The sequence below is a fragment of the Tamandua tetradactyla genome, chromosome 6 (assembly GCF_023851605.1).
Source record: "Tamandua tetradactyla isolate mTamTet1 chromosome 6, mTamTet1.pri, whole genome shotgun sequence".
In the NCBI taxonomy this organism is placed as follows: domain Eukaryota; kingdom Metazoa; phylum Chordata; class Mammalia; order Pilosa; family Myrmecophagidae; genus Tamandua; species Tamandua tetradactyla.
This window is the reverse complement of record NC_135332.1, coordinates 155,638,685-155,659,256: the sequence shown is the minus strand read 5'-3', so window position 1 is coordinate 155,659,256 and position 20,572 is coordinate 155,638,685. Positions and strand designations below refer to the sequence as shown.

The window sequence follows — 20,572 nt, the reverse complement described above, 5'->3', positions numbered from 1 at the left end:
ATGTGCAGAAAAAAATGCAAAACAGCTTGGTTCGTTGAATTTTTGGTTTCTAAGCATATTTGCTATTATTTTAATAAACTAATTTAAGTCTATTATATGACACTTTCAATTACCTAAAATTAACCTCACTTAAGAATCACAACTCACTCTCCTATTTAGTTCCATTAATTTCTTGTTAAAATACAAAAAAAAAGAGACTTCCAGTTATAAAATTGTCACAGGCATCCACCAAATGGAACCTTGAACCCTTCTCTAGCAACAAATATCCTAACCTTTTTTAACAAAGTGATTATAAATTTTCTGTAAATAATATTTTGGATTAGGAAGAAGAGATTTTATATCATCAGTTTTCCACGAGTCATTCATGAATTCTTTATAATTAGGGAAAATGAAGTGTATCAGCACAGTTTTCCATAAAAACAGAACCAACAGTTTCTATGTGTATGTAAATATATATATACCATTGTGCTGGTTTGAAAGGATGTATGCCCCCTAGAAAAGCCATGTTTTAATCAAAATCCCATTTCATAAAGGTAGAATAATTCCTATTCAATACTGTAGGTTTGAAACTGTAATTAGATCATCTCCCTGGATGATGTGATTTAGTCAAGAGTGGTTGTTAAACTGGATTAGGTGATGATATGTCTCCACCTATTTGAGTGGGTCTTGATTGGTTTACTGGAGTCCTATAAAAGAAAAAACATTTTGGAGTATGGGAGTATTCAGAGAGAGCAGAGAATGCTGTGGCACCACGAAGCAGAGAGTCCACCAGCCAGCAACCTTTGGAGATAAAGAAGGAAAACGCCTCCCCAGGAGCTTCATGAAACCGGAAACCAGTAGAGAAAGCTAGCAGATGATGCCTTGTTCACCATGTGCCCTTCCAGCCAAGAGAGAAATCCTGACTGTGTTCACCATGTGCCTTCTCACTTGAGAGAGAAACCCTGAACTTCATTGGGCTTCTTGAACCAAGGTATCTTTCCCTGGATGGACACCTTAGATTGGACATTTCTATAGACTTGTTTTAATTGGGACATTTTCTCGGCCTTAGAACTGTAAACTAGAAATTCATTAAATTCCCCCTTTTGAAAGCCATTCCATTTTGGGTATATTGCATTCTGGCATCTAGCAAACTAGAACAACCATATTATATAATATATTTAAATAGGTGCATATATAATATTTGTGTATAAACATAGACATATACAAACATATATATGTGTATGTGTGTGTAATTTAATATAAGAATTTGGCTCATCTGATTGTGAGAGCTGCTAAATAGGGATATCTTAGGGCAGGCTTGAGGCTGTAAGGTTTTTATTTTCATTTTTTTTATTGTTAAAAGTGACATATATACAAAAACAATACATTTCAAGGTACAGTACAATTTATTATAGAATACAATTCAGAGTTTGGTATGGGTTATAGTCCCACAATTTTAGATTTTTACTTCTGGGTATGTGAAGACACTGGAGACTGAAAGATGCATCAATATAATGATTCAGCAGTCAAGCTCATTTCTTAAATCCTATCTTCTCTGTTATAACTCCACCCCTTCTCCTTTGATTTTTCTCCTAATCTTGAGAGGTATTTGGGCTATGCCCATTCTGACTTTTTCATATTGGAAAGGTCTGCTGGCAATATGGGATAGAAGGATGGAACTAGCTGAAGTTATAGAGAGGCTGACCCCTCTGGGTTTCAGGACTTGTCTGGCCTAGGAACACAGCTGGAGGGTGTAGATTTCTGGAAAGTAATCATAGTTCATGGAAACTTTATACAATCTCAGATAAAGCCCTAAGTCTTCTTTAGGGTTTGCAGAATGGTTTTGATTACGTTATAGAAAACCATGATAAATAACAATATCTAGTTGAAGCTTGTGTAAGAGTAGCCTATCTACCCTTTTTGAACTCTTTCGGCCACTGGTAACTTATTTGTTATAATTCTTTTCTACCTTTTGGTCAGGAAGGCATTGTTGATCCCATGGTGGCAGGGTCAAGCTCATCCATGGGAGTTATAACCCACGTTGTCAGGGAGACAGTCACCCCTGATGTCATGTCCCATATGGGGGGGAGTTGGCCTTAGAGAGACAGAGACCACATCTGAACAACAAAAGCGGTCCTCTGGAAGTAACTCCTGGGCATAAATAGAAGTGGGCTTAGTTTCTCTGCTATATAAATAAGCTTCACAAGAGCAAGCCTCAGGATTAAGGGCATACTGACTTGGGAGTCCTTATATTTGAGACAGTATCAGGGGTTTCCCACTGGTAAAGTTTAATAGTTCCATATTTTTTCTCTCATCCCTCAAAGGCCTTTGTCAATACTTTTCAATTATCTTCTCATCATACTCTGGGATGCATCTGGGCATTACCTTAAGATGAATAGAATTACAAGCACTTATTCCCATTTGGGCTCCCCGAGTTTGGGTTGTTAAAATGATCTATCCAGACTGCTTGGTTTGGTTATGTGCTACAGAATATTTAGGTTTCAGACAAAACAAACCTCTCTTTCTTTGATCTTATAGAATAGGTGAAGTTCTAAAATACAGGCGATGTCCTCTTACCCTGTATTCTGATTTACTTAGTCCCAACCTAATTGTTTTTGTTCTTATCTCTAATTGAAGCCTGATCTCTTTTTCAATTTCTTTAACAGTTGTTTTATGTAGCAATGTGTCCTTCAGAACTGCAGAATTCCTACTTTGAGCCTTAGGTGGCACATAGGTACCTTAAGTTCCAGGGAAATACCAGGTTACACATATACAGCAGAGCTTCTCAAAATCTAGAAATAGCAATTACAGCTCTGGACTAAATGTGACTGCTGTAAGAGCTTACAATCTAGGCCCCAGTTCTCATATAAGTATTTTCTAAATAAGACCATACAATATTTATGTCTTTGTTTTTGGTTAATTTTGCATCACATGTGTCCCAGTTTCCTTCACCTTGTTACATGCCTCATGACTTTGTTCCTTTCTGTAGCAGCACAATATTTAATCATAAGCACACACTACAGTTTGCCATTGTACTTCTCAGTGTATCCTTCAGCCACCTCCATCACTGGACATCATGTATAATGTCCAAAGTCAACAGTCAGTCCATGTCTAACTTTATCCTCGCTTAGTGGTATAATCATCAAAATTCTCAATTTTAGTCAATTTCTACTGTTCCCAAGAGAAAAAATAATTGAAAACACACCCTCATCAAATAGAAAATCTAAACATCCCCTTAACTCTTCTTTCCCACCATCCTCCTGCCCCCATTATTTACCCCTGGTACTGCTGTGGTACTGTTGATGTCTTCCTGTTAAAATAGCCCATAGCATGTGTGCTGGTTTGAAACTGTTGGTACCCCAGAAAAGCCATATTTTTTAATCCTCATTCAATATTGCTGGATGGGATCTTTTTATTATTTCCAAGCAGATGTGACCCACCCAATTGTGGATGGTACCTTTTGATTAGGTCATTTGATTAGGTTTTCACAGAGATGTATCTTCAGTCATTCAAAGCGGTGTGGCTTATTGGAGCCCTGTAAGTGGGAACCATTTTGGAAAAAGTTTCACTGCTGACAGAGCCCACACAGCCAGAGATCTCTGGAGTTGCAGAAACCAACACATCTAGGGGAGCCTTATGAAATAAAGAGAAAGCTAGCAGATGACACTATGTGCCTTCCCAGCTGAGAGAGATGTCCAGAAGCCAGAGACTCCAAAAGACACCAGCCACATGCCTTACCAGCTGACAGAGGTGTTCCAGATGGTATCAGCCTTTCTTTAGTGAAGGTAATCTCTTGTTGGTGCCTTAATTTTCACAGCTTTAGAAATGTAAACTTGCAACTTAATAAATTCTCCTTTGAAAAGCCATTCCATTTCTTTTATATTGCATTCCAAAAGTTTTAAGAAACTGAAACAGCATGCAATAGTAGTTTTCCCCCTATACCTCAATATTATACCCTCTTTATACAAGATTCATACTTTTGAAGTAGTTATGCAAGAACTTATCTATCTTTGTAGTGTTTATCAGCGGGATACTTGGCTCTATAAAATCTGTTTCAATCATGCTCACCTTCAATGTGGCAATATTAATTATAGACCCACTAATAAACTGCCTTCACTTCTATCCATTCTCTTATATTCAAGTTCAACCTCATTAGCTAATCATATCCCACCTCTAGCTTCCATGTATTTCTAGGACCCTTATATTCTGAATTGTAAACCTCTGAATTTACCTTTACCAAGGTCATAAAAGTGAAATCATAATTATCTGTCCTTTTGTATTTGGTTTATTTCACTCAGCATTATGTCCTCAAGGTTCATCCATCTTGTCATGTGTTTCAGAACATCATTTCATCTTACTGCTGCATAATATTCCACTGTATGTATATAACACATTTTGTTTATTCACTTGTCTGTTGATGGGCACTTGGATTGTTTCTGTCTTTTGACAATTCTGAATAATGCTGCTATGAACATAGGTGTGCAAGTGTCTGTTTGTGTCACTGTTTTCAGCTTTTCTGGGTATATACTGAGTACTGGTATTTCCGGATCATAGGATAATTTGTTATTTAATTTGCTATGGAAATGCTAATCTGTATTCCATAGTGGCTGTACCATTATACATTCCCACCAGCAGTGCATATATGTCCCGATTTCTCCACATCCTCTCCAACATTTATAGTTTCCTGTTTCTTTAATATCAGCCATTCTTATAGGATGAGGTGGTACCTCATTGTAATCTTTCCCTTGTATACCTCCCTGAAAATAAGCATCTCCTCCTGTGCTTTTTAGACTTCTATTTTGCTCTTTGGAAAACTGTCTATTCATATCTTTAGCCTATTTTATAATTAGGTTATTTATTCTTTTGTTGTTGAGTTGTATGAATTCTTTACATATACAGGATATCAAACCATTATCCAATAAATGATTTCCAAATATTTTCTCCCATTGAGTAGGGTATCTCTTCAGCTTTTTGACCAAGTCTTTTGAGTTGCAAAATCATTTTATTTTTTATTCCTTTATTGTGAAGAATAACATATATACAAAAAGTAATAAGTTCAAAGCACACCACAACAACTAGTGATAGAACAAATTTCAGAGTTTGGCATGAGTTTCAGTTCCACAATTTTAGGTTTTTCCTTCTGGCTGCTCCAAGAAACTGGAGACTAAAGGAAATATCTATATAATGATTTATTAGTCATACTCGTTAAATTCTGCCTTCTTTTATAACTCCACATTCTCTTTTGATCTTATTTTTAATTATTTATTTTTATTGATATATATTGTATATTCACATACCATGTAATCATCCAAAGTGTACAATCAATGGTCACAATATCATCATATAGTGGTGGATTTTTCATCACAATAGACTTCTTTTCCTTTATTTTTTTGTGAAAAATAACACATATACAAAAAAACAATAAATTTCAAAGCACATCACAACAATTAGTTGTAGAATGGATTTCAGAGTTTGGTATAGGTTACAGTTCCTCAATTTTATGTTTTTAATTCTAGCTGCTCTAAGATACTGGAGACTAAAAGAAACATCAATATAATGATTCAGCAATCATATGCATTTGTTAACCCTACCTTCTCTGTATAACTCCCTCCATTACCTTTGATCTTTCTTACACTCTTTAGGGTATTTGGGCTATGCCCATTTTAACTTTTTTACTGGGAGGAGTTATCAATAATATGGGATAGGAGGATGGAACTTGTTCTCATTTTGGAGAGGCTGGCCCCTCTGCATTTCAGGATTTGGCTGATCTGGGTACCCATCTGGAAGTTGTAGGATTCTGGAAAGTTACCCTAGTGCATGGAACTTTTGTAAAATCTCATATAACTCCATAGATGTTCTTTAAGATTGACAGGAATGGTTTTGGTTGGGGTTTGGCAAGTTATAATAGGTAGCAATGTCTAACTGAAGCTTGCATAAGAGTGACCTCCAGAGTAGCCTCTCTACCCTATTTGAACTCTCTCAGCCACTGATACCTTATTTGTTATACTTCTCCACTTTTGATAAGGATGGCATTGTTGATCCCATGGTTCAAGGGCCAGGGTCATGCCTGTGAGTCATCTCCCATGCCACCAGGAAGACTTTCACCCATGGATGTCAATGTCCAATGTAGGGGGGAAAGCAATGGTTTCACTTGCAGACTTGGGCTTATTTTTACAGAGAAAAGCCACATCTGAGCAACAGAAGAGGACCTCCAGAGGTGGCTCTTAGGCATACCTATAGGTAAGCTAAGCTTCTCTGCTACATACATAAGTGTCACAAGACCAAGCCTCAAAATCAAGAGCTTGGCCTTTGATTTGGGTGTCCTTAATGTTTTACACAGTATCAGGGATTTCCCCAGTGGTAAAGTTTAATAATTCCATATTTTTTCTCCCATCATTCAAGAAAAGCATTTGATTTTGAGGAGTTCCCATTTATCTATTTTTTCTTTTGTTGCTTGTGCTTTGAGTGTAAAGTTTCAGAATCTACCTCTTATAACTAAGTATTGAAGATGTTTCCCTATATTTTCTTCTAGGAGTTCTATGGGACTGGTTTTTATATTTAGGTCTTTGATCAATTTGTAGTTAATATTCATATAGGGTAAGGGTTCTCTTTCTCATTCTTTTGACTATTGATTTCCAGTTCTCACATGCCCATTTATTAATAAGAAGACTATTCCATCCCAGTTAAATGGATTTGGAGGCCTTGTTGAAGATCAGTTGACCATAGATTTGGTTTTCTGTTTCCACACTCTCAATTCTATTCCATTGGTCAGTACTTCTATCCTTGTGCCAGTACCATACTGTTTTGATCACTGTGACTTTATAATAAGCTTTAAAATCAGGAAGTATTAATCGTCCCATTTTATTCCCCCTTTTAAGGATATTTTTAGCTATTCAAGTTCTCTTTCTATACCAAGTGAATTTGATAACTAGTGTTTTGAAGTCTTCAAAGTAGGTTGTTGGAATTTTTATTGGTACTGCATTGAATCTGTAGATGAATTTGGGTACAAATGACATATAAATGGCATTTAAACTTCTTACATATGAGCAAGGAATGTCTTTTCACCTATTTAGAAAATTTTTATTTCTTTTACCAATATCATGTAGTTTTCTGTGTACAGCTGTGTGTTATTTAATCTCCATATATTTGTGAAAGTTCAGCTCCTTTGGAGGCTGTTGATTTACAGCATCATTCCATTGTGATCAGAGAATGTGCTTGGAATAATTTCAATCCTTTTAAATTTATAAAGACCTCTTTTGTGCCCCAGCATCTGATCTATCCTGAAGAACATTCCATGAGCACTAGAAAAGAATGCATATTCTGGTGTTTTGGGGCGTAACAATCTATATATGTCTAATTCACTTATCAAATTGTTTCAGTTCTCTATTTCCTTGTTGATCCTCTGCCTGGTTGTTCTGTCTATGGAAGAGGGTGGGGTATTGAAGTTTCCCAATATTATTGTTGAAATGTCTATCACTCCTTTCAGTTTTTCCCATGTTTGCCTCATGTACTGTGAAGCTCCTTCATTGGAAGCATAAACATTCATGACCATTATTTCTACTTGGTGAATTGTCCCTTTATTTAATATGTACTGTTCTTTTTGTCTCTTATGAGATCTTAACATTTGAACTCTACTTTGTCTGATATTAGTATAACTACTACTTTTTTTGGTTACAGCTTACATGGAATGTCTTTCTTCCATCATTTCACTTTCAATTTATTTATATCCTTAGGTCTAAGATGAGTCTCTTGCAAGCAGTACATAGATGGATCATATTTCTTAATCCATTCTGCCAATCTGTTTCTTTTAATTGGTGAGTTTAGTCCATTGACATTCAAAGTCATTACTGTAATGGCATTTCAAAAATCTACCATCTTATCCTTTTTGGTTTTTATTTGTCAGATCTATATATTCTTTTCACTCTCTTTTTATCCTTTAAGTTACCCTTACTGGTACTCTTCAATTCTGTGCACTCTTCCAGACCTCCCTCTTCTGTCTTTATATTTTTTCAGTTGATAGATCTCCCTTTAGTATTTCTTGTAGGGCTGGTCTCTTCTTGAAAAATTCTCTCAGCATTTGTTTGTCTGTGAAAATCTTAATCTCTCCCTCACTTTTTATGAACTATTTCACTGAGTAGAGAGTTCTTGGCTGGAAATCTTTCTCTTGTAGGATGTTAAAATTTGTCATAAGTGCCTTCTTCCCTACATGGTGCCTATTGAGTAGTCCAAATTCAGTCTTACATGGTTTTCCTTATATGTAGTAGATTGCTTTTCTCTGTTCACTTTCAGGATGTTCTGATTCTCTTCAACATTTGAAAGAATGATTAATATGTGTTTGGAGTAGGCCTATTTGGATTTATTCTATTTGAAGTTTGTTGGGCTTCTTAATTTGTTTATTTATGTTTTTTATAAGGATTGGGAAATTTTCCCCAATTATTTCCTCAACTAAACATTCTAGCTCTTTTCTCTTCTCCTTTCCTTCTAGGACAACAATGATCCTTATATTTGTGCACTTCATATTGTCCATCATTTACCTGAGAACCAATTCAAATTTTCCATCCTTTTTGCCATTTGTTCTTTTGTACATTCAAAGTCAATTATTCCATCTTCTAGTTCACTTATTCTTTCTACTGCCCCTTCAAATCTTCTGTGTTTCTCTAGTATATTTTTTATTTGTTTAACAGTATCTTTCATCTCTGCAATGTCTGCTATTTTTTATTTATTCTTTCAAATTCTTCTTTATGCCTTTCTACTGTCTTCTTGGTCTCCTTTATGTTGTTAGCCAACCCTTTGATTTTATTTAGTAGATATGTATGAACATCTTTGATTAGTTGTTTCAAAGTCTGTGTCTCCTTTGATGTTTTTAATTGATCATTAGTCAAGACTATATCTGTCTGCATCTTCATATGCTTTGTGATTTTCGGTTGCCTTTGAGGCAGGTAATTATCTTGATAGGGTTACTTTGTATGTTGATTTCCCTCTGTCATCTAGGGTTTGTGGGATGGATGTATTTGTGGAATGGATGTGGATAGGATGTAGGGTGTGGAGCAGGGTACAGTGGGACAGTGGCAGGGTGCAGGACAGGGCTAGGTGTGAGGCAGTGGTGCTAGGCCAGTGCCCAAGGGCATGGAGTGTGGTGCGTGGGGTTGTGGGGAAGTGGTATGGGGGTCGTGCGGGTGGGGTGTACTTTGGCAGTCCTCAAAGCACAGATGCAGGGTTCAGCAAGGGGTCTTGGAGGCAGAGCATGGCAGGAGCTGAATCCATGGGGCTGTGTGGGTACACAGGCCGTGAGGGATGGTGTGTGGGAGGGAGGGTCATGGGGAGTGGGAGGGTGTGGTGTGCATGTGTGAGAGCAGTTGTGTGGACTTGTCACAGATGTGCACATGGAGCATGGTGGGCAGAGCTGGGGTGGGGATGTGCACGTGCACTGGTTAGGGGTTTGTTGTGGCCCAGATGCACATGTGAGCTCCTGTTTGGGCTAGGTGGCAAGCTATTGGTGTGTGGGTGTAGGGGTCTGGGTAAGGTGTGCATGTGTCAGTTTGGGAGTGTGGGGGCAGGAAGCAGTGTGTGTGTGTACTTGGCTGGGGTTGGAGTGCAGGGGTCCAGGGTATTGGGTGCAGATGTGTGGGTGCAGGGGAAGGCAGGACACAGGTGTGCATGTGTGCTGGTTGGGGATGTGAGGATACACAGGTATCCAGGAGTCAGGACAGGGGTGCTTGGTGCTCCTGGGAGCAGGGCTTGGCTGCATGGGGCAAGAGGGTGGGCAGGGAGTGGGGCTGTGTCATGGGGTGTGGAGGTGGTCGTGGGTTGTGTTGGGGGAGGGTGGTGTGCATGGGCGTGGAATTTTTGTGGAGCGTGTCTTGGCTTACTTTCTTGTCTGCAATTCCTCCTTCATGCACTCCTGAGGGCTCTGAGCCTCCATTTGGAAAGGGGCGCATTAGGCTCTTTGCACTAGCTGATTGGTCTTCAGTTCTCTACATCTCAATTCCTCAGATTTTTCTTCTAGGACCGCTGTATGTAGTATAGAAGACCCTCTCAGGTCACTTTCACCCTGGAATTGCTGTCTGGGTCATTCTTCTGTCACTTCTTTGGCTCTTCCTTGGAGTGGGGGTGGGGGGATCTCAGCCTAACCTATTCTGCCCTCTTCCCAGAAGTCCTCCCTATTTAAGTCTTGAGTCTGAATTCCTAAGGCTGGAAACTCATGAAGGAGTGGAGGGTTTGATTTTGAGACAGACTTTCTTCTACTTCCTGTCCTCTCAATTCTTTATATTTAAGGTCTCCAACTTATTGACCCATCCACAATATTGAGAGGGCTCTTTACTTAACATCAAATAGTTGCACTAATCATATATGCAAATGTCTCCACAGCAACATCTAATTCAATGTTTGATCAAACATCCAAACACCATAATCTAACCAAGTTGACCCATAAATTAAGCACCACAAATGGTGACTGGTGGTAAAGTATTGACAGAAAAACTTGTTTGTATGAGGAAGACTTTTGCATCCCCAAATTATAAGGAAAGGATATTTTATTATAAGGTTATTATTTATTTCCATGTGTGTTTATTCCAGAACAAATTACTGTATACAAAGAAATTATAATATACACATGAACATAATTAAAACATAAATCTCAAAGAAACCCAGAGAGAACAATAGCACTAGATTCCAGAATAAGTTTTAAATCAGGATCCAAAAGATGTTTCTAAATCCAGGAAGTAATAGGAAAAAGGCATTCTTTTTCCTCAACTGTGCTGGTTTGAAAATATTATGTACTCTAGAAAAGACATTTTTAATCCTCATTCAATCTTGTGGGGGAAGCCATTTCTTTTAATCTTGATTCAACATTGTAGGTGGAAAATTTTATTAGATTATCTCCACAGAGTTGTGGCAAGCCCAATTGTGTATCTGACCTTTTAATTAGATGGGGATGTGACTCCAGCCATTCCAGGTGGATTTACTGGAGTCCTTTTAAAGAGGAAACATTTTGGAGACAGCAGAACTGACACACATGCCTACACTTGAAGAACAGAGACACAGATGTTTGGAGAAGTTTGGTGCCTAGAAGATGTCACTATGAGACGTTAAGCAGCTGGAACCTGGAGACAGCCAAGATAAGTCATGAGATGAAGGCCAACCCCAGACAAACAAGGTGAGGAATACTCATAGGAATAGAGGCTGAAAGCAATGGAACCTAGTGGCAAGGGACCAGCAGATGGCAACCACATGTTTATTCAGCTGACAGAGGTGCTTCTGACCCATTGGCCTTCCTTGAATTAAGGTATCTTTCACTGGATGTCTTAGTTTGGACATTTTTATTGGTTTAGAACTGTAAACTTGTAACTTATCAAATTTCCTTATTAAAAGCCATTCCGTTTCTGGTATGTTACATTCCAGCATCTTACAAACTAAAGCAAATTTTGATACCAGGGAAGTAGGAACTTGCTGTGGTTTGTGTTGGAACAGCATTTGAAAGGATAAGGGTAAGGAGAGACTGTTGGTAGAAATGTGGACTCTAAGGATACTTCTGACAGGGTTTTATACAGAAATGATTCATTGTTAGTGCAAACTGGAAGGAAGATGACCTTTCTACATATATATGTATATAGTTTGTTTTTTGGCATAGGCAGGGCTCCAGGAATCGAGCCCAGGTCTCTGGCATGGCAGGTAAGAACTCTGGCACTGAGGCACCATTGCCTGCCCAACCTTTATTTTAAAAATTGAATTTAGCAATAAAGAGGTAGCTGTTGGCCTGGATAAGAGCAATTTTAGTTAAGTGATAGATGGAAGCCAAATTGTAAAACAGCTGAGGAGAAAATGAAGGCAGCTTCTCCGTCCCCCACACTCAATGCCACCCTCTTCCCACATCAGAGCTAATTGAACTCTAATCTGTATCTGGTCCATTGAATTATGGACCACAACTTAGACATGTTCTTGGGCATGATCTGCATTCCTGTGGGTCGTGAACCCACTGTAAATAGGATCTCTTGAAAATGTTATTTTATTTAGGGTGTGGCCCAACTGAATGAGGTTGGCCTTAATCCAGATTATTGTAGTTCATTAAAGGCAGAATGAAATTCAGAAGTAGAGAAAACCACAGAGAGGAGCCAGATGCCAGAAGTCAATGGAAGCAGAAAAGAAAGGAGAGGACATCACGTGTGACACAAAAGCCAAGGAACCCAAGGATTGCCACCACCAGAACGCTACCCACCCCAGGAGGAAGCAAGTCTTCCCAGTCTCCAAATGAGAGATAATGAATTCCTGTTGTTAAACCAAAAAAAAAAAAAAAAAGGCAGATAACCTGTAAAAATTGACTACTTATTTTGGATGGAAGGCAGATTTTAAAAGTCATGAACTTAGAAATTTATCATAAGCGATTCCAAATTAAATGTGGAAAGTGCAGTCTGGCTTTTCCTTGCAGCTTATAGTAAAATATGACAGGGAAGAGATACACTAAGAAATGAACTTTTGGATATAAAGAAACCATAAATTGATAGTCTGGAAAATTCTGGGCTTGCAGAAAGGGTGACCTCAGAGAATAGTGACCCATGTGAGGATTTGACCAAACACGGTACCAGTCAGCCACTAGAGGACAAGTAAGCATTGAGATGGAGTTATCCAGAAAGAATTTGTGGAAAGTCTTTTTGTTTGATGGGCAGGATCCCAGCATACTGCATAGAAAACCAACAATAGTTTGTAGGATCTGTATAAACAGAACCACTCCCAGCCTGGGCTAAAAGGGATTTCTTCAGAGGCAGAACCATGGAGTGTAAAATCTGAAGCCAAGTAACCTCAGGCCAGAGGAGACCCCCCCCCCCCAAGTACTTGGAGAGGTGAATTTGCCCCGAATGTGGAGGGTCAACTTTCCATCTCTATGTTCTGGAAGAGTTGTTCCACAGGTTTCCAGAAGTATGGGACATATTCCTTCTGAATTGGTGGTGGTGGGGGGGAGAGTCTGGCAGCTATCCCATTGTTCTGGAGGGTTTGAGCATGTGCCCTGGAAATGGTAAAGATCCCAGGTGCTGTCCCAATGTATGGAGAGGGTGGAGCCAATAAAAAGGTAGTCCCCCCAGTGTCACCCAAGGTTACATTGGCAAGACCCTGGCTGCTGCTGCATTGGCCTTTGGAAAGGGTGGGACTGCTACTTTCCAAAACTCTGAGGATAAATAATTCTCAGACTTCGAAATCCAATGGAGTTTGTCCTGTAGATTTTCAGAAATCTTTGGGTCCAGTGACTCCTGTTTACCATTTCAATGTCTCCCTATGGCAATGGAAACATGTATCTTGTGACTGTCCCTCCTTTGTATATAGGCAGCAGATAACTTGTTTTGAGTTTTACAGGTCCAGAGTCAAAGGCAAATTTTTGCCTTAGGACAAAACATACCTGCAGCTGACTTTAATGCGATTTTGTACTATGTTAAATTTGTATTATATTTGTATTGTTACTGAAATGGTTTAAGGTTTTTGTGATATAGTGATGGAATGAATTTTGCATATGGAAAAAACATCTAAGGGTCCAGAGGGTTGAATGTGCCAGTTTGAAAGTATTATGTATTCCAGAGAAGCCATGTTTTAATCCTAATTTAATCTTGTAGGGGAAGCCTTTCTTTTAATTCTGATCCAACATTGTAGGTAGAAATTTTTTATTAGATTATATCCACAGAGATGTGGCATGCCCAAATGTTGGCGTGAACTTTTGGTTAAATGGAGATATGACTCCAGCCATTCCAGGTGGGTCTTGATTAGTGTACTGGAGTCCTTTTAAAGAGGAAACATTTTAGAGAGTGCAGGGCTGATACAGATACGAACACTTGGAGAACAGGGTTATGGATGTTTGGAGATGCTTGGAGCCCAGCAGACAGTGTCATGAGATATTAAGCAAACCACAACCTGGAGAGAGCCAAGGGAAGCCATGAGATGAGGGCCAGCCCCAGAGAAACAAAGTGAGGAACCCCTACAAGAACAGAGGCTGAAAGCAATGGAGCCTAGGAGCAAGGAATCAGCAGATGACAGTCACATGACTACCTTGTTGAAAGAGGTGCTTTTGACCAAATGATCTTCCTTGAATTAAGGTATCTTTCCTTTAATGCTTTAGTTTGGACATATTTATAGGCTTATAACTGTAAACTTGTCACTTATTAAATTCCCTTATCAAAATCATTCCATTTCTGGTATAACACATTCTGGTAGTTCACAAACTAAAACATCATCAATTGTTGGTTCCTATTTTTTTTAATAATATGATGACTATCTCTGAATCTGCCTCTGTCTCTATCAATCCTACCAAAGCAAACCAGCTTTGATTTATCAGTCACATATACACACACGTGCACACACTTGGAGAGTGTTATTGAAATATAATGTATGTATATAGAGAAGTTCCCATTTTACAAGCATGTAGCGGTAAGAAACATAGAAAAAAAAAAATCAACCAACTATGGAATTAGCACCCAGAGCAAGAGTCAGATGATTTCTCTGCATATATTTTGGACTTCTGCTTACTCAAACTCTCTGCCCCCATACCCCTCCCCTTCCTTCCAAGATCCTGGACACTTTTGGTACTTAATACTTTATGGGCTCTGATTATATTAAAAATTCCCTTTTTCTCTCTATTCCTGGTATTATCTGACCCTATCTATCATGAGTGAATTTCTGGTACCAAAATCTAGTTGAACACAGCTATTTATTAGCAACCGTCTTTAAAAGAATAATTATATTTTATTTAAATATAATTATATTTTCATTTTAAACTCATATCGTATACTAAGGAACTGGATAGACACTGGAATTACAGTCATTTCAATCACAAAGCGGGCAATGTAGTTTCAAACAACTCTCCCTGTAAGTGCTATAAGAAGAAATGCAAAGTTCTAAGTGCATTTAAAATGGAGGATTTATTCTCCTCTGGGGAGCTAAGAAAAGATTGCAAGAGGAACATGACATTTAAGAAGAGACTTGATGATCAGTAAATTTTAGCTACTAAAAATAACCTAAATGCCTGAGTATGTTGTTTATGTGTTTGTGTGTCTGTAAAGGGCAGGGGGTGGGGAAGAGAGGGATGTAATCACATCTTGCTCAAAATTGTTTATTAGTTAAAATATATAAAATAAGAGAGGTACTGGTAAAATTGGAGGGCTGCAAAGTAGAAAGGGACAGATAGTGCAGATCTAAGTAAAATCCTTAGTATTTAGGACTACGTGATCTGAGAGCACTGAGAAAGTAATTGCAGTGAAATGCTCATTTGTCATTTTTTGGTAACACATCAGACCGTCAAGCTTTATTATGATTGGCTATATATATATAATGCATATATAATCATTTAGCTATTGCTTGTTACCTTCTATGGACTGCAAATTCCTTGGGGTTAAGGATCTTTGCCATCTCATTCACTGCATCCAGTGCCAAAGAGTTTAGGAAAAAGAAAACAGGTAATAAAGAATTCTCGGGTAATAAAAATGAATGACAATAACATAGAGATACTTCTGGCTGCAATATAGAGAATTAATGGTTTAGGGAGAGCAAGAATGGATGTGGGGACACCTGTAAGGTGTCTAGGGAAACAATTAATGAGAAGTTTTAGCAGTAGAAACACTAATTAGCAGTCAGGCATGAAGGATATTTATAGTTTTTTTTTGCAGAAGTCAGAAAATGTCAGTTCTCTTATCAATGTAAAGAATGATTTAAAGAGAGCTTTGGGGCATGTAACACTCCCACAAATCTTCCCAGGAAAAGAAACCTATGGAATTTAGACTAAATCCAATCCATATATAATAGTAACAGGGTTTACATTATGGATCGCAAATCTAGCCTTCCATGGACAGAATTTGGATGATTTTTTATAAAGATACTGTTAGTTTCATTTCCTTCCTTCCTTCCTTCTTCCCTCCACCCCGCCCCCTCCCTCCCTACCCTCCCTCTCGCTCTCTCTTTCTTTCCTTCTTCCTTCCTCTCTTCCTCCCTTCCTTCTTTCCCCCTTTCCCCCTTTCTTCTTTTCTTTCTTTTGTGGTTGTGGGGTGTTGACCCTTTCAGTTAGTTCAGTATTTTAGTTTCCATTGGATTTAAATGCCTAAATTGGGCAGGGCATGGGCTCTCTAATTCTATTTCTCTCTCAACATTATTTTACTTCATCTACTCTTGATTACTTTCTGTTCCTTGACATCTTCAAGCCCCAATCCCATTTTGCAGTCATTTTTTACCTTTCCATGAATTAATTTTCCCTGGTTCTTCTCTTTCAGCCTCTATTGTATCATTCTGTTCATTTTCTATAGAGAACTTTGTATATTATCGGATATTCTCATTTGCTAGCTGCCAGAATGCAATATACCAGAAATGGAATGGCTTTTAAAAAGGGGAATTTAATAAGTTGCTAGTTTACAGTTCTAAGGCCAAGAAAATGTCTCAATTACTACAAATCTATAGAAATGCCCAATCAAAGGCATCCAGGGAAAGATATCTTGGTTCAAGAAGGCCGATAAAGTTCATGGTTTCTTTCTCAAGTGAGAAGGCACATGGCAAACACAGTCAGGGTTGCTGTCTCATCTGGAAGGGCACAACATTACCTGCTAGCTTTCTCTCCTGGTTTCCAGTTTCATGAAGCTCCCCGGGAGGCATTTTCCTTCTTCATTTCCAAAGGTCACTGGCTCGTGGACTCTGCTTCCTGGGGCTGCAGCACTCTCTGCTCTAAATCTCTAGCTGTCTCCAAAATGTTTCCTCTTTTATAGGACTCTAGAAACTAATCAAGACACACCCAAATGGGTGGAGACATGCCTCTACCTAATCCAGTTTAACAACCACTCTTGATTAAATCACATATCCAGGGAGATGATCTAATTACAGTTTCAAGCACACAATATTAAATAGGGATTAGAAGAAATGGCTGCCTTTACAAAATGGGATTAGGATTAAAACATGGCTTTTCCAGGATACATACATCATTTCAAACCAGCACATAGGACTACCAGATTTAATTGTTTACTTTGTATTATATTCCTTCTCCTATGGAAATGTTTGCTGTTTACAGCCAGAGACTTCATCTGGTCTATTCATGCTATCTGGCACACAATGAGTTCTCAATAAATGATTGTTTAATAATTAAAGAAATAATATAAAAGTGGCTAGATTTGGATTGAAGCAGAGAAGAAAAGAGATAGGGTTTGAGATACACAGAAAGATAAAATGAACCGTATTTAATGAATGCTTAGATTTGACTAATAAAAAAGAAGATGCCTAATACTGTTTTGTGATGCAATATCTCAAATCCCATTTTCCAGGTTAGAGGCTGGCTCTCCTAGAATGGTGGCTACAAGGAGTTAAAGATGACATGGAAGAGAAGTCATAGATATCTTGTCTAAAGGACAGGGACTGATTACAATGGGGGCTGGAAGTACGACAGGCATCAAGATTTTCATGTCCAATGCTAATGTACACCTGCATCAATGAAGAGTTGTCACCCGCATCTTAAACTATTCTCTGTGGGCTAACTAAACTTCACTCTTAGTAATGAGTTAATTAGGCTGTAGGCCATGAATTATGCTTTGCTTTAGGAAAACTAATTAATATAGAAATTGTCCTAATATGATTCGAGCTCCACTATACAAAACACAATGTAAGAAGTTCAGTGCAATATAAAATTGATAATTTAGAGCCCTTAACTTGTGCATCTTTATTTAATGCTGTGGAAATACTGAAGGAACTAGGATATCTGATATCCAATTGTGAAAATATAACTGAGATTGTTTTTTCAAAAGTTGGCATTTTTTGAAAAATGAGTTAATACACACTCAGCACTTTGAATAGGTTAGCTCTATGATTATTACTGTCAGCAAAGGACTATGCTAAGCAGTTGGGATGCATTACCTCATTTCATTTCCTTAAAAAGAAACTGAGATAGAGGCTATTACTATCATCATTTTCAGGGATGAATAAACTGTGAACTGTATGGTTAGAAAGTGGAGGAAGCAGAATTTGATGTTAGTAGGCTTTGATATAAAGGACAACACTTTTTTTTAAAGCAGGATTAGAGCCTTTTCTGGACTCTGCACTAAACTGCCTTGACAACCTTCCACCTGAACTCAGAAGCTGCCTATGGAATATCAAATCTAATTTTGTAACAAAGCGAGGTGGTCTCTGAAGGTAAATGATCTGCATGTGGAAGGACTGCAGGATGGGATAGCTTGATGCGTCTACATCTGTAGCTGGGTTTCTTTTACAGGGAAGGTGGATACTCTTTACCAATAAACATTTCTGTCAGGATGGTATATGACAGATTACCCATTCTTAAACTGAGCTTAATGATATGTGTTATTTAAATTATGAGAGAGTAAGGAAATTCAGAATTCCGAGAAGACAGACTGAATTAAGACCAAGCAATATAACATTTTCATGGCTTGTTTAAGAGAAAATGAGTAGCTTATCCTCATCATAACAAATGGCTTATGTTGAATACAAGTAAAAAATAAGGCTGGAAAATTTACATTATGGCTAACTCGTGGAAGTCTTGGAATCAAACCAAGAAGGTATAATGAATGTCTTTATAGATTGTGTATCTTTAAGCATGATTTTTACATTTAACCTTCATTTTTGTTATTAATCTCACTCATTAAAGAGATATATGTCTTATTATTTGGAAAGTTTTATGCAATGTCCATATAGTCAGAAAGTGAAACACCTGCAAACCCATCTTACTTGAAAGCAAAAAATTAACTTCCACAGTTCTATGTACATATACTATTGAAACAATGGAAGACCCAACCAGATTACTAGCTTGTGTTGGTCCCACATGCCCTAGTACCCAGGTCGTCATAAAGAATGCACATGCTTACCTGCACGTTTAATGGGTTGTAAAGCAAGACAAGAGAATATGAAATTTTATGGGGCTGCTGAAACCTTTCTTTGGTTTGCCCTTCAGAAAGAGATCACTTATTATCTTTGAATGTAAGCAAATATTTTCTAGGAGAGTAGTGGAAGATATCTCTTGAGTAATGGCCCTAGAATGTAAGCAAATGTGTCTGAGGAGGAGAAGCAGAAGGATTTATATTAAGATTTCAGGAATATCTCCAAATCTCTCCCCTCAAATAATCTGTCTCTAGCTTTCAAGGCATTTTTACTATTCAGTTGGAAAGCTGAAGCACTGAGAGAACAGAAGAAATTATTGAGAATTTCCTCTCAACATCTTGAATCAGCCCTCCTTTCAATGCAAGGTTTAGAGTCACTAAATAAAGTTGCTTAAAAGGAGTAGCTAAAAAGGGATGGGGATAGAAGATATTCAAGAAATTAAAGCATAGAAGAACTGGCAATAAGTTAGAAAAGACTGCACTTGAAATTTGTTATACAATTTACTGTATTCAACAAGTCATGTTTTCAAAATGAAATACTATTGAAAAAAAGTGAACATTAAATTTTCTGAACTAGAATTTTCCCATGCAAATACTATTAAAGAATATTGACAATCTGCTATATTGAGGGATTTTGTGGCCATGAATAAATAAAGACCTTCTGCATATTTCAATACATAAAATAGAACATATTTGGAAAGAGATAATCAATAATCACTTATGACAAGCAGTATTATTTTTAATAAAATTAAAAGGGCTCAATTAAAGTAATATATTACTTTGCTTTTGAAAATAGATTGTAGAGCAAGGTTTTGTTCTGCTTAGTGGTTATTACACAACGTTTTATAGTCTATCATTTTTCAGAAATCTGAATAGTTTGTGAATAGCATTACTCATATACCTGAAATTTAATCTTGAAATGACCTATGTCTCAGAATGTAAAGCATAATTTATATTAATTAGTAATTTGTTAGTTTATATTAATATTTGTATTGATTATTCTGATTTAAAAGTATTTACTAATCAACTTTCATGCTATAAAAAAGCAGGTATAGTAGTAGCTGTATATTGAATCAAGGAATTCAATTAATATTAAAAAATACAGTTGAATTCAAAATAAAAGAAGGTAGATGTTGAAGTTGGGTTTCCTATATTTGAGCTATTTTAAGAAAATGACTTTTCTTCATATTTTTCATCTCTAGGAAAATTGATGAAATAAAAATACAAATATGTTTAATTTGACTATCAAACTAATTATAACTAATCATGTAATTGATAAGCTTAACTAAAATAGCACTAAACATAATACTTATAATTAGTAAAGTTGAGTGAAAAAAGTCTTTCTAATTAAATATGCATTTGACTATAACTATATATCACATACATATGTTTTAACAATGTATTCTCTGTTCAAAAACATAATTAAAATTAATAGTTAAATTCAAGCATGATTAGTATGTTTAGAGTGGAGAACTAAACCTACTAGATCAGCAACTCAGTAAGTAGGGCAGCATTAGGTGTGAAATACTAAGGCAGAAATAGGACATTCTCTTGATTCTACAGATGGCTGCATTTCAAAAAAAATGTGTATGTGTGTGTGCTGGAGGGAGCATTTAATAATTGACTGTTCTTGGATTTTTCTTGGAGAATCAGATGCAAAATAAGCATACTACAAATCAGTCTGCAAGTTTAGGGCACAGACAAAATATTTTTCGGAGAAAATATTTAAATGCACTTAAAGACAAATCCTAAGTATG

At 37.3% G+C, this 20,572-nt stretch overlaps 1 long non-coding RNA gene across 1 annotated transcript in view; it reads left to right on the top strand.

Annotated features, from left to right (window-relative positions):
• LOC143686448 (uncharacterized) overlaps positions 1-17,955 on the top strand; it is a 64,858-nt gene extending 46,903 nt beyond the window's left edge. The window contains exon 3 of the long non-coding RNA XR_013177156.1: positions 17,253-17,955. This is a non-coding gene — a long non-coding RNA (uncharacterized LOC143686448). The remainder of the gene's footprint in view (positions 1-17,252) is intronic.
• Positions 17,956-20,572: the final 2,617 nt, after the last annotated feature.